Source organism: Vanacampus margaritifer, chromosome 4 (genome assembly GCF_051991255.1).
Source record: "Vanacampus margaritifer isolate UIUO_Vmar chromosome 4, RoL_Vmar_1.0, whole genome shotgun sequence".
Lineage (NCBI taxonomy): Eukaryota > Metazoa > Chordata > Actinopteri > Syngnathiformes > Syngnathidae > Vanacampus > Vanacampus margaritifer.
In genome coordinates, this window is record NC_135435.1 from 8,991,750 (window position 1) to 9,005,682 (window position 13,933).

Genomic DNA, 13,933 nt, shown 5'->3' on the forward strand with positions numbered 1-13,933 from the left:
CACAGAAGGTTAAAAGAACCAGTGTACCTGTTTGGTCATTTATTCCTCTTTTTTTTTCTTTTTTTTTTTGAGGCGGCATTAGTTACAGTTTCAACAAAAGGAAAATGACATCGTCTTTGTATGCAATTTCAACACAATTGAAATGACATAAAAATTAGACAAAAGGGGTCAGGAGATAAATTCTGTCACTTTCATGTCGTTTTGTAACAGGTTCCATGTAGAAAGGGACCAAAGCCTTTTTTTCATTTTTTTTTCTTCATTTTTATTGGGTGTTCTTTTAAAAAATGTGTATTTTATGAGCAAATGGAAAACGCATAATATAAAAACGGTATTCATTTCATGCAACTTTAAGGAAATATGCTATACTGACTACTACTGTAGGTCTTTGTTTAAAATTACCTGTCATTGGTTGAATAGAAATTCTATGTATCAAAAGTACTAGTGGTATCGGTACATCGTTATCGGTGACTGTACTGGTATCGCTCTGAAAAATGGTGGTATTGAACATCCCTAAATACAGTGGTTGTAAACAGTTTGGTTGTTCTCTAGTATGCTAAAGCTAGCTTACTAAAGAGAACACAGTGGACCTTAAGCTGAATATCAAAGATTTTGAAATGAGCTTCGCACAATGTTCCATACTGTAAGTAGGACATGAATCAACTTTGATGCGTCTTGCCACAGCATCACGAAGAAGTGATTAGACAGACTCGCAACAAGACGAACCGCTGAGAAAGTTTAGAACACGTTTCCAACCTCACCACTGCGCTGCTAACTGCGTCCTCAACCCTCAAGTGTGTGTCAGGCTGCTTTTTGGTGAGACATCCTAAACCACTTCTTTTGCTTCTAAAGGAAAAAAAAGTGGTGACCTCATTCTGCTCTCATGAGAACCAACTGATTTGATTCCAGGCCTGACCATGTGGGGGCCTCGCGGATGGATAAACCAGGCTGCTGCTCCATTGCACTCGTGCACTTTCACGCTCATAAACACAGTCAAGGCTCAGTGCCGGCACACTCATCACTGAACTCCTGCCCCTCCAATCCCTCACTGTTACTCTTCCAAATTCCTACACACACGCACACACTTTGCTCCTTCTTCCAGCTGTTAAACTGGTTGTTGTAATTAAATAATTTATTTGCCATTTGTTTCTCCTGCTCAAGGCTAATTGAGTGTTCAAGATCTTAATTAGATTAGTGCTCTCTTTTCACCTCGTTTTTTTTTCTTCTTTCCCCTTCCCCTCCCCAGCCTTTCTCTCTCTCCAACGCTTGGCTTTTCATGTTTGGAGTGCAGCGTTGGAAATCTGCGAAAGCTGTGATCACTGAGCAACCTCTGCTAATCATTCCCTACGCTCTGGAAGCAGCCGTAATTAATGAAGTGCTTACAAAGTGACAGGTACGCCACATCCAAAAGTGTTCGTATAAGAACGCAGAGGGGTTTTCTTTTCTTTTTCTTTTTTTATCCTAAAAAAAAAAGTATTTTGTTTCTCCGGGTGCAAACGCTTGTGTTTCACAGACAAACAAATCCCAGCCAACTTGTTTTGCAATCTTGGTGAGGTTGCAGACAGATAAAAGTTTTAAATTATTTATGGTGCGGTTGTTAGCAAAGATACTCCGGGTCCTAATAAACTCGGCACTGATTGATCTTCTCAGTACCTTTGTGCTTAAAATAGGAGAGTCAGAGCTGGATTCCGACAGAAAGCCTTTTATTTTGTTTTTGTTTGCTCTTCTGTGACTTCTATTCACCCTGTTGTCTTATTGGAAAGTTACTGAATAAAAACTTGAGTAATTAGATACGGAACTTTAAGTGACTATTTCACAACATATTTAAACAAGATTTGTTTTTCATTCAGGATTGTCATCTTGCATGCACCTTAAAATAATATTTTAGGGCTTCAACAACCCTTTACAATGGGGCTAAACATTGTATAGTACAAAGTGACAACATTAGGGGTGTCAGGCGATTACAATTTTTAATCGTAATTAATCGCATGACTTCAATAGTTAACTCACCATTAATTTTATATCTGTTCTACATGTACAATAAAATGTACAATATTTTTTTCTTCTAAGTTTTCATATTCTTGTAAACATGAAAGTAGAAAAATGATATAAATGAGAAATATAGCTGCATCTTTTAGTCATTGATACAGTACTTTAATAATAATTCATAAAATTGAGTTGAAATGAAAAAGATGTACTGTACTGTAAAAAAATGAGTGTGATATTGATTTGTGTGTTGAGGTAATTTTTCTGCCACGAGATGGCATAATTGCATTTGTAAGACGTTGGTGACAGCTCAGTGCATTTTTATTTTCCTATTAAGAGCTATTTAACATGAAGTAACTTGTAAAAATCTGCACATTTTTAAAGTTGAAAAATATAAATTGACCACAAATATATGCATTGTTCTAAAAATTATTTCTGCTGAATTTTGACTTGGACTTGTCTGCTGCATTGCGACTGGAATTCCTTCTTTCCAAGCAAGGGGCGATCATTAATTGTGTGTTTAATTTTTTTGGGGTGGCATTACTCAAAATTAACGCACACATTTTGACACCCCCAATATACATACATACATACATACATATTTAATGGAGAGTGTTAGTTGTTGTGATAATTTAACTTGTCGAAAAAAAATCTGACACTATGTTGTGACTCGCCATATTATACCTGGTCATTCATGTTTAAAGTTAAAAATCAAGTAAGAAAATGTCTTTATTATAATATTTTCTATTAGCCCCAACTAGTGTAAACAAGGCATTTTGATTTTGTGGAATATGAATTAAGCAGCAAAACCCATCTGTCTTTATCAGTGCAAGAGGGCGGCCATTTTGTCACGTGCTGTCAACTGAAAATGACGTCACAGTTGCTCGGGCCTCATTTAATTACCAATCAAGACTCAACCATTTTTTGAGTTTTGTCCTGTTGATATTTGCAAGCTGAGCCATGATTGGTTGTCACCTGAGCCCTGAGCATCTGTGTTGTCATTTTCAGTCGACAGCATGTGGCAAAATGGCCGCTTCCCTGAAATAGATAGAAACTGGTGGATTTTGCTGCTTAATTCATATTCCACAAACGTAAAATTCATCAGAATACTGTTTCGACTAGTGGAGGCTGCTAACATGTTATTGCAAAAAATTTTTTGGACTTGACTTAGTTACTTCTGAAATATTTGTGCTCTATAGTCACACCTGACATTCAAAAACGGGGAAATTGTGGCCCAGACCACCACCAACTACAATCTAACCTCTCACACTGTGTGAAAAGTGATGTTAGTCTTGCAATGTTAATATCCCAATGGGCCAGAATTCCAAAACAGCAGGTCCTTGCAGACTGCAAACACATTTGTCAGTAGAAACCGCACGCTTAGTGGAGCGGGTTATTATTATTGCCCGCCACACCACCTGCTGAGAAACTCTTTGCAGGCTGCTACACTTACGCATGTTGATGGGAAATAAGCAAGAAATGCAAATGATGGCAAATTTGAAAGAAAGAAAGAAAGAAAGAAAAGAATAGCACCATAGTTGCAATAATCAAGTTTGAATTATTGTCAACATTTGGTCAGCTTTAATATCCACTAGCTGGTAGTCTGCTTCCAACATTATGCAGTGTCGACCTTGTCTTTTCCTACACTTTATTACTAAATATTTTCATTTAAATATTTTTGTAGAAACTGACAAATAGGAGAGCTTCATGTAATTTGAGGGAGTACAAGTTTGCTAAAACTCTGCTGAAAGACTTCAACGAGCACTTTATGAAACAATTGAAGATACAGGTTCAGTATTTTTTAGTCGACATGCACATAATAGATTCCAGTGAGTCTCGTGAGGTGTGCTCTCTGCCTCTTTTAAGTTTTATTTTCAAAAGAAACAACAAATAAAGAAGCTATTCTTTTCTAATGCTATTTCTCTTTTTTTTTTAGCTGGGTAAAATATTGAAGGGCAGAAAGATTTTGAAAGTTTGTCCAAGAGGATTAATGGTTAGACCACAAGAAGTGATCATGAAAGGTGGTGGGGATTCTTCCAGTGTGCCAGTATGAGTTTATTTTTTATTTATATATATATATATATATATTATATATATTTATGCGTTCGAGACTTCAGGCTATAATTGACAGCAAAAGAATTGTAGCAAAGTATTAAAACATGAAAGTTTAATTTATGATTGTTGATTTATATTTTACTTTTGGTTCCATAAACGTTTTGGTACCACAAACTATTGTAATTCTACAGCGTTCACATGATATGGATACAAATTCTCTCAAATCAAGCTATCAGTCAGCAGTTAAAGCACATCTTGCTTCTTTCCAGCCATTCTACCAACTGAGCCATTCCGCTTCTGCTGTGTGTTAGTATATTGATGTTGTACCTCCCAGAGACTTTTTTTGGTCTCATTTTGGACACACCAGCAATGCATTATAGTGGCATGGCTCAGGTGGTAGAGTGGCTGTCTCCCAACTGAAGGTCATAAGTTCCTTCCTCAACGTTTGAGTAACTTTTTTAAATTTTTTATAAACTTGTAAAATGTACTCAAAACTCTCCTTGTAAAATTGACTTTGAATTTGTGAGTGAAAAAACGTTACAAGATTTTTATTTTTTTTTACACACACACACTCTTCATCACCCAAGCAGAAAAGGGGCAAATGATCTGTTTTCCACTATTTGCCGGCTTCCAAGTCTGTGTGTCTCTTGTACTGCCTCAGTGAGTCAACACAATGTTGCTGCGTTGGGACATTCATAAGGACGTCCTGAGGCTTTGTGTCTGCATGTTTGCGGCTTTGAGTGTTGTCGGTTGCTACCCGGTTGACATCTGGCTAAGACTGTTGACTTGATTTGTTGTGACCATTTGTCAGCATTAACTGGTGTAGGTGAACAAGCACTCCGGGTCGGTACGTTTTGTGTTTGTTGGTAGCCTGTCGTCCAGACATGGCTGGCGTAGATGTCGCTCTGTGCATGACAGAAGTTCTGTAGCTTTGTTGAAACATCTATTTGGCAGCTGGAAATATGTAGTATAAACAGGTTCTATTTTAAATATTACCATGCTCCCAAAGACGTATTTATGCGTTTTTTAAATGTTTTTATTTATCAATGCTAGAGCATTGATGCAGCCTCTGAAGTGCAAAGAATGTTTGAAGAAATGGTAGTTATTACACAAGCGACCAGCAGGTGGCAGCAGAGTATAAGAGATCAACCAGGGCCATGTTTCAAAAAGCTGTTTTCCCCACAATTTTAAGCAGATTTGTGAATAATGATGAAACTTAGCTATATTCTAATTCTAATTGTTGCAAAACGGAAACAGATAGAAATGTACGTTTTTTTCTGATGAATAAAGAGACTCTTTATTTTGGTAGGTTCCATGTTATTACAGCAATAGAACACAATGTTATGTGGGCCTGTCAAAATCCAGTAAACCAGCCGGGAGCGAAGGGGGTTGCTTCAGAGAGAATGGGTTAAAGATGAATACAGAGCCATTAAAAAAGAGAGAAAAATGTGGCATTAATGTAATCCAGTTTTGAGCGTGAGTGTGATAACCTTGACAGAATTACGAATCAGCATAAAGACAACTTGGACCTTTGCTCTCAGCAGCCTCTTGAGTCACTTTAGATCCAACCATTACTGAGCGGTTAAAGGTCGGGAGGTCTGGCAATAATTGTTTCTACAGGCTTTTGAATAACAATGAGCTTGAGGCCAATTATAAAATCACTGTGAGCTACCGCAGACGTGTAAAGTAGAGATGGAAGGCGACAAGGGACCCACAGGACGAGCGAAGCCGTTTCATCACTTTTGCTTCCCTTCCTCGGCAGCACGTTATTAATAACATAAATCAGTGGTGGCATCAATTTTAATAGAGGGCTGTGGGAAAACAGTTGAGGTCTCTGTAGATAGCTGCTCCTCATTTGAAATTCCATTTGCATAAAAGATTCACACAATGCAGATTTGAGTTTTTAATATAAACTGTGTATATTCATTTATTAGTAATAAAATTCTTTTTTATGGTGGGATTTATGCAGCAATGCTTTGGAATATAAATCAATGTCTTTTAAGAACAAACGTCTTTGCGGCTTTTTTTCCGATTTGTGGCGTGATCGTGTGCGCTCATGCATGCGTGCATATATCAGCTACTGTCCGTCCCTGCCGTGGTAAAAGCAGCCGCGTGTGCTTGTTTGCCAAGATGCTCTAATGCGCTGTGATGTTGTGTTTTAGGTGACATGACATCAGTAGACAAGGCTGAGTGGCCACCTGGAGGCTGTCCTCCTCTGAGAAACAAAGGAACAACTGCTCCCATATTAGTGCTTTGCCAGGGGTGGGGGGCTTGTCAGGTGGAACATGCTGTGAGGCGAGCTTCCCCTGCACTAACACTTTGCTCACAACTGACATGCTACTACTACATCAGCCCAGCAGCCTTTAGAGCTTTGGTTTTTAACCTTTTTGGAGGTACTGAAGCCCACCAGTGTCGTATGTGCATTTCCTGAACCCTTCTTTATTGAAAAATAGTTGGCATGGCTCATTGGTAGAGTGGTTGTCTCCCATCTGTGAGGTTGTGGGTTCGATCCTCACCCTTGGTGACCATGTCGAAGTGTCCTTGAGCAAGACACTGAACCCTGATTTGCTCCCAATGGACCATTGGCGTGTGAATGTGACCATTGCCCTGTATAATAGAAAAGTAGCACTTTGCCGCCATCATGTAGCATATATAGGCAATTGTAAATACTGGTGGCTATTAATTGTGCTCAGATTTTCACTATTTATTGCAGTTTATTGTTCATTTCCACAGACCTCAGCTCATCCTTCTAACCATTATTGCACCAAATTGGAAATATTGATCAACGCTACTGAACAAAATGTGTACAAATATCCTTGTATTGGTTAATGCATACTGACAAATGGAAGCATCAACTTGTTCGTACTGTATATGAAAAGAGTTTTGCCATAAAAGATACGATACGGGGTAACAAAGTGAAAGATATAAGCCTTTAGATTGCACTTACTGTTTAAAATGCATTGATGACAGTGACTACCTCCTTTTGTAGCTGAGTTTATTTTGTCTCTTGATGAAGCAATCAATGCAGTTTTAATTGTTTGCTGTTAGCCTTAGTGCTTCCCTAATAGAGCCGTATTTGCCTGTTTGCAGGAGGAGGCCATGGTGCTGAATAATGCATGGCCCATCGCACAGCTTTGCCGTATGAATTATGGACACATCGAAGTGAGACACGAACTTGCGCTGACTAGCTGCAGGTGAGAATAGAGAATGAGACAGCAGGAAGAAAAAAAAAGTTTCATTCCGAGCTGGCTGCCTGACCTTTATTGGATTTGATGCACGAGAGGAAGCTGAGATGTCTTGGCCACTTCCATGTGATGCGGCTATGAAACCTAAATGGAGGTAAGACTCCTTGTGGTAAGATACCTTTTCTCTTTTGACGTAGATGTGTGAGTTTGTCTCATTTTGGCATTCTGTGGCCTTGATGGTCTTTAGTGATGATTACCTCCTTAATTAAAGGGCATTTGGCACTTACTCCCTTTTGGTCATCCTTTTGTAATGTGCAGTTACAGGAGTTGGGACTGCTGGATTATGGAAAAAATAATTATTATGGCAATAATTTAAATCACGATTATTCAAACGATTATTTATTTTTGGTACAAAAAAAGAAAATGTTTTAACATTTAAAAATATTAAGACCAATTAAAAAAAAATAGAAACACTCTAATTATGTAAGTTCCTTTTTGACCAAACAGAATTTATAATATTGTTTATTTATTTATTTATTTAGGCAAAAACTTGAAGTTGGAGTGCAGCTTCTGCACTGTGCATTTATTTTTTTAGACAAAACAAAAAAATGTTTAAACAGTTAAAAATATTAAGACCAATTAAAAAAAATAAACACTATAATTATGTAAGTTCCTTTTTAACCAAACAGAATTTATAATATTTTTTATGTATTTATTTATGTATTTATTTATTTATGTTGGCAAATACTTGAAGTTGGAGTGCTGCTTGTGCACTGTTTATTTTTTTAGACAAAACAAGAAAATGTTTACACATTTAAAAATATTAAGACCAATTTAAAAAAAATAAACACAATAATTATGTAAGTTCCTTTTGGACCAAACAGAATTTACTACAATAACAATATATATTTTTAATAATATACATTGATTTATGTTGGCAAAAACTTGACGTTGGAGTTCAGCATGTGCACTGTGCAGAAGGACGTTTTTTTTTTGGTACATAACAAGAAAATGTTTAAATGTAAAAAAATATTAAGACAAATAAAATTATTTGAAACACTATAATTATGCTAGTTCTTCTTGGATGAAACAAAATGTATTACATTTGTTATTTTAAATTGAAAAAAAGATGCAAATGTATAAATAAAAAAAATAGTATTAATATTTTTTTTACGGTGATGCTGATTTTGTAATTGTGGAGTGTAATACAGGAATTGAAATTGTAATTGAATTCAATTAATTGCACAGCTGAATATTACCCGTCTACATTTGAATTTTTTTCCCCAGTCAAACAAGTTATACGAACACAGCACAGTGCTTAGCACTATGACATAATTTGGTTGCTCTGAGTCCCACTCTGCCTCAGTATGGTGTTCCACAGGGTTCAATTTTGGAGCCCCTGCTGTTTTCATAGTATTTGCTACTCCTGAGTTCCATTTTAAGAAAACATAGTATCCCCTTCCACAGCTTGTGCTCTATAAATAAATAAATAAAGTTGTGTTGAGTTCAGAACGCCAGCCTCGCAGTTTGAAGGTTCTGGTTTCATATATCTGCTCTGGTTTTCTAGTGTGGACTTCACACATTCCCAAAACATGCAGTCAGGTGCATTGAAGACCTAAATTGTTGATGGGTGTGAATGTAAGTGTGGCTGCTTATTTGTCTGCCCTGCAATTACCTCTCGCCAAAATGTCAGCTTGGATCGGCTCCATCTCATCTGAGATGATGGATGAACTTGAGCCTCACGTGTTACCATTTATCTTTTTTTCTTTCTTTAAAGCCAAACACATTGCTCTTCAAATTACAACTTGTTTTGTTCTCAACATCCGCCTGCCCTGACAAAGACAACTCCAGTGCGTGAGTTGCATCTGCATGCGCACATAAAAATAGCCCAGAGCTTGTCAAGTTGTTGCCTTTCTTCTTGTTCCTGTCTGCTCTTTGAAAGACTGTTTAGGAATCGGATGGTGTCTGATTTGTGGGAGGCGGCTGCTTTGTGTTGAAGGCTGTGACACTGGGGTGCGCTTGAGGGCAAAGAGGACTTGAAGCGGAGCGTCACCTTGGAGATGCACAGGGAGCAGATCTATCAGGAGAGAAGCTCGGGCATCTCACCCCCCTCGGGAAAATGTGCGTGTTGTCAAAGGAGAAAAAAAATGCCTTCTGACAACTTATTATCATATTCATAGGGAAAAAAAAGCAACAGTAACAGCACAACAAAACAAAAGCGTACAGAAGCGTGTGCAGCTTTAAGGACATATTGGCCGCTTTCCATTACATCCTCAACTATGCAAATGAAAACTGTGTTTGCCTTGCCTGAAAAAGCAACACTATTATTATTAGCGGCATAAAAGAAAAGTCTGACTGGGGGTTATTTTACCTCTCCCAGTGGGGAGTGTGCAAATTAACAAAAGAGAAAATTGAAAGCAACATTCCCTGCTTCTTTATTTTTCATCGCTTGCCCCCACACGAGCAAATTAATTAGCTCTGAATATGTCTTAATGATATTTATACTTTTTGGTGTCGTTGTCTAATTGTGCTTTCTTAAAGAAATGTATTCAGTGTGTTTGAGAAGAAAACTTGCTTGTAAGGGTAAATTATGAGGAAAATGTTGCGTCTTTTTATGCTGTATATTTTCCCTATTGCTTACATCATTAGCCCGGCTTCTGTTGTGATTATGCCGAAGCAGCCTGCTTCTGTCTCCAGTTGCCGTGTCTCTGGAGGTATCGATTCTGCACCGAGTTGTTGGTCAATTAGTATGTGCGTGTAATTCAAAGGCTGAGGAACGACCGCAGGGAAATAAAAAGTCATGTGGTTGTTTTTTTCTTTTTGTCCTGTGTGCTTTCAGTGCTGGTGTAAATTTGGATGTTTTGGAGAAATATAAGTCACACTCCACCTCCACCAAGGTCGATTCCTCCTACCTAATTTTCTAATGCAGGGGTCTGCAACCTGCTGCTCTGGAACCACACGGGGCTCTTTAGTCCCTCTCCTGTGGATCTCTAAGAAAACTTAGAAGAAATGAATATTTTTTAATTTTTAGGTAAAAAATTTTTTTTTTACATATTTTTAATTTCAGAAAAAAGAGATAAAAGGTTAATGAAAAACTTTTTTATTTTATTTTATGAATGACCCTCAAATGTCCAAGAAGTTACCATAAAATATCCAAAATTGAAGAGGTTAAGTCCATGAAATTGCCAAAAATGCCAGAGAATTGAATAAAAAAGGAAGAAAAGAAAATTTTCAAAAAGTAACCTAAAATGTCCAAAAACAAAAGAAACTCAGAAAATTGCCATCAACTATTTTTGGAATTGCCCCCCAAAAAAGAGTAATTATAAAATGTCCACAAAATTGAAAAAATGTCAGAAAATTACTAGCAAAAAAGGTAGAACAAAATATCAAAAAATGTCCATAAAATTGTCAGAAATTTGACAGAAAATCTAAAAATATATGAAAAATTACAAATAAATGAATGCAAAAATGAGAGGTAGAAGAGAATGAATCTCAACGTATTGGATGCTGAATATTTTTGTGTTATGGTGTAGCTCTATATAGCTCTTGGGTCTTCAGTAGTAAGTACATTAGACTAACACTAACACTCCGATTCCTTCATCACAATGTTCAATTGTTTTGCAGCTCCAGACACATTTGGCCTAAAAATGCTCATTAACGTAAAATTGTAACACACAAGCTGAGGTCCTTGTACACTTCACTAACCTGCTTAAAGTCTAAACTTCCTAATTTGGACTCTTTCGTGTAACTAAATACGGTAACCAAAACATTACTCGGCTCTTGGTGTGGTGCAGTACCGTTCGACACCACTGCAAGTACAACCACAATAATAAACACAATGTTAAATTCATACCTCTCTCACAGTCACAGTCAGTCATTAATAGGCCAATTAACGCGTGTCTGTGAATTTGGTAGACCGCAATGTGCGTCACTAGCCGTTTTTCTATTACACGTTCCCCCTGCGCATCTGTAAATTTGGTTCCAAAAAATAGACTCGATTTTAGACTTTGTGGAAGCCGGTCTAAATGCTAGCGCAGGTGGTGTAACACAATTTTGTTGGATTTGATTGATTCGCAGACAGATTCTGACATTGTCATTGTTTTTACAATTAGATGATATTTCAAAATGGTTCAGCCCTAATTATGATGTTTCTGGCCAGTGTATATAATAGGATGGTCATTAGGGTGACATATTGTCCTCCTCTAAATTCTTGGCCTTCCCTGCCAAAGCCAATTAAAAGTGCATCAGATGTCTATTTGATCAAATCAAAGCTTATTGAGTTTAATTAAGTCTTTTAATCCGCCCAGTTATTTATTTTCCACAGCGTTAATATCACCTTGATTTGCTTATTACCGACTAACGAGAGGCTTTTCAGTGCAGCAGGCAGATGCAAGCCAAACATTTGTTTAAGGTTTTAAGATAGTACTCCTCCATCATTTTTTATTTGAAAAGAAAAAATAGGCTTTACTTCATATTTGACCAATTTTATATATTTATTCATCATAGATTAATACCACACAGTTTTAAATTGATACCCTCATTATCTCACGCTCAATTTTTTTTTCTTAAATGTGCACACCTCTAAATGCATCCCTTCTCTTCATTTCCATCTGGTTACGGGAATCAAGAACGCGACAACTTTTATGAATATTTCACACTGATCATGACCAGTCCACAAACGGGAGAAGGTGCAATGATGTCTTATGGAACAGACGGAGAAAATGAGAGTGGGAAGGCAAAGGAGTGCAGACGAGGAGGGTGCTGCTGCACTGCTGAATTTTAATGAGGACCGCGGGGAATTTCTTTCTCACATTTTCCCATCTTGCGCTTTTTACATTTTGCCCTCCTGGAGATCTCTCTACCTCTGTCTGCTACATGGCGTTTTTTTTTTCTTTCTTTCAAGCTTGTATAGCAACTGTGACACTGCACATGGAGCTAATAGGTGAAGCTCCATTTGTGCCAGTACACCAGCAAACAACACCCACACATACCGTCTTTCTCGCAACTAGCACATAACTAACTTCCTCGCCTCGCCATGACTGATCTGTGAATTATTCATTCTTTTCATTTTGAATCTTCTAGAAATCATCATAGACGACCAACCGGCCTGTGTTGTCGTCTCTCTTCCCACTCGAAGCCTCGCTAGCCCGCCCGTGGCTTTTCCACACTGAGAGGACTTTATTATGATTTGCTCTGACAGCAAAGTACACAGATAAAAGATAATTGCCTGGCTTGACTCCTCCATTGATATGAAAATAGGATTTCAATTATTCACGTCTTTTAAAGGTTAGTTGAAGGTTGTTACTGGCAGAGAGAAAGCGCAAATCAAAAAGAAAGCCAACACGTGCTCAGGGTTGGGAGGGTTACTTTTAAAATGTAATCCATTACAGTTACAAGTTACCTGCTAAAAAATGTAGTTAGTAACGTAATCCAAGTACCATAATATTAAAGTAATGTAACTGGATTACTTTTGGATTACTCCAATTGAGTATGCTCATGAAGGCAAAATAAAAATAAATATCGCCACAATATATATTCTATACAATGTGCCTCTGCTATTTGCGGGTGATAGGGACCCGGGCAGCCTACAAATAGCAAAAGTCCTTGTGTAATCAAAAAGCATGTAGGCTATTGATTGATTGATGGCCATATGCTGTTTTCGAACTGTCACTGAAAGCAACCACACCTCACAGTTTGATAGATAAATAGATAGATAGTCATCCAATGAGGATGACGATGCGTGACAACTGCAAAATGAACTCTTATCCCCGTCACAAGTTTAGCCGTGTATGATGTTTAAATAGAGAAAGATTTGTTTGGAAGGTGTAACTCACATTATGGTTGTAGGCTAGCGGGCTAGCTAGCAAGAAGCTACAGCGCGTAGCATGCCGCTGGACTCTTAGCTCAAACTTTCGCTCCGAGTAAGTTGCAGTGAATACCGGTCGTCATTTCCTCCTCCCGTCCGTGAAGCTTTTTCAGCCCACGTGTGGAAGACACGACTAGTCAGTTTGTTCGTTCGTTCCCACCTCCCCGACATGTAGCAATGGTCCCACTCGCGTGGGCGTGCTCTCTCTCTCTCTCTCTCTCTCTCTCTCTCTCTCTCTCTCTCTTTTTTTTCTCATGCCCTCTTTCACGCTCTCTCCCTTCGTAGAAATTGTGTAATCCCTCGAAGTAATTGGAATTTGTGATAAATTTACCTGTAATCTGATTACATGTTTTTTCCTGTAACTGTAATGGAATACAGATACAAAAAAATTGCAATCTGATTACATATAATGGCGGTACATATATATTTCGTTACTCCCCAAGCCTGCGCGTGCTGGTTGTTGGCCGGCCGCAAGGTGAGGCGGCTTTTGAAAGGTTAATTTGCAGTCCCGGCTGCACAGACGGGCAGACATCTTGTGAATAAACCACAAAAGCCTCTCAGGGGATCTCCGACATGCTAGTGGAAGTCAATTATGAAGCAGCAAATGAAAGGTGGCTTCTCCACAGAAAATTGACGTGTAAATAATACCCGTTCCTGGCTACACTCAAATCCTCCGTCATCTCCTGTCTAGCCCGGCACAGCATTTCCTGCTTCATCCAGTGTACTCCAATAATAAAGCGTGTCTTCCTGGAGAGGATGCAACGGGGCTTCGAATCGAGGTCCGTTCTATGGGCACGCCGCCTGCTTCGAATTACTCACTATCCCCGAGGATACGCTCCCTGAC